The sequence below is a fragment of the Penaeus vannamei genome, chromosome 32 (assembly GCF_042767895.1).
Source record: "Penaeus vannamei isolate JL-2024 chromosome 32, ASM4276789v1, whole genome shotgun sequence".
Lineage (NCBI taxonomy): Eukaryota > Metazoa > Arthropoda > Malacostraca > Decapoda > Penaeidae > Penaeus > Penaeus vannamei.
The window spans coordinates 27,430,385-27,432,272 of NC_091580.1; positions in this window are offsets into that span (position 1 = coordinate 27,430,385).

Below are 1,888 nucleotides of genomic sequence, written 5' to 3' on the forward strand. Positions count from 1 at the left end.
GATAAAATTGGGCCACTTCTATGGTGCAGTCATTTTAGAGAATATAAGGAATCAAAGAGTATTTGTATGCTGTCCAGGCAAGGATTTCGGACAAAGATAACTTCAGGGGTAGTTGGTACAAACGAGGTTTCTATAACTTACAAAGAAATCAAAGTAACTTATGAAGTATACTTATATCGTCGTTTAGATAGACCTACCGTATCCACGTCTCTTTAATGGGGAAGGTTAGATCAGTAGCAACTGGAGGAGGTGTCATGGCGTCTGTTTTGACGATTGTTCAGTGAAAATATAAGCGTTAAAATTATCATTTTCCATCCTTTTTGAAAATTGAAAACAAAATGATCGACCATATTCACAAAACATCCGTAACTTTTGTGACGTCATCAGAAACCCCATGTGCTTTTCCCAAAGAAATAGAATCAGACGCCATGACACCTCCTCGAGATGCTCCTGACCTAGCCTTCCCGTCCCTTTAATACCGTACATGAAAAGAGTCCAGCACGAATTTCGGAAGACATCTTCCACCATACGGAGGTCACGTGACACCTCCTCGAGTTGCTCCTGACCTAGCCTTCCCGTTCCTTTAATACCATACACGAAAAAGAGTCGAGTACGAATTTCGTGAGATATTTTCCACCAGACGGAGGTCACGTGACACCTCCTCGAGTTGCTCCCGACCTAGCCTTCCCCTCCATTTAAAACCAGACACGAAAAAGAGTCCAGTACGAATTTTGTAGGATCACTTCCACCATACGGAGGTCACGTGACACCTCCTCGAGTTGCTCCTGACCTAGCCTTCCCGTCCATTTAATACCATACACGAAAAAGAGTCCAGTACGAATTTCGGAAGACATCCACCATACGGAGATCACGTGATTCGGGACCTAGCCTTCCCGTCCCTTTAATACCATACACAAAAAGAGTCCAATACGAATTTTGTAGGATCACTTTCAACATTCGGAGGTCACGTGACACAGGCCTACATTCCTGCGGGATCCCCCCAAACCCGTGACAGCGAAGGCAAAATCTATAGACTCTGTACGTAGAGGAGTTTCCCCTTCCCCTGCCAGGCCCTGCGGACAGCTCGGCGTGAAATGTCCGCTGCTTGGCCAGGACCCTTTCCAGGACCTTGCTGAGACCGGCTTGACTTTACGCTGTTTGTGTTTTGCCTCGGGTTATTTGGGGGGTTATTTTGGGGGTCTTTGAATGCGTGGTGCGGTGTGTAGGGGGGGGGGGGTATGTGTGGCTTTGTAGGGTCAGGATGTTTCGGTGTTGTAGGAAAGGTCTAGTTTATTCTGAGGTTGAAATGGATGTTGTTAAGGAAGATCTTCGGGTAATATGGTATTTAAACACGTATTGTGTAGTGTGTGTGGGGGTATATGTGGCTTTGTAGAATGGGGATGTTTTTTCGGTGTTGTAGAAAGGTCTAGTTTATTCTGAGATTGAAATAGATTTTGTGAAATGCCGGTAATATGGTGTTTATATTCTGATGTTGAAATAGATGTTGTTAAGGAAGATCTTCGGGTAATATGGTATATAAACACGTATTACCGATTCTAGTTTTTAAAAATTATTGGTAAAAATCTTGGTTTTCATTTTTTTCTCGAGTATAAGTATCACTTAAATGAACCATTATTTAAGAAGTGCGATGGTCCACTTAAACCTTTCTTTGACATAGAGAGAACTTACAAAATTATCATACATATGACACGAAATAGCTATAGACAATAAAAGTTAAAGAAATGTCTATCTGTATTTTGAAATCTTGTCTTTTATCCAACTGTTGAACACGTAACACTTTAAGCAAGTTATGAATTTAATGCTTATTTTTGTGCTTTAATTTTAAGTGCATGTTTGTTTTGTTTAAGTTTACAGGAAATGTGATGTT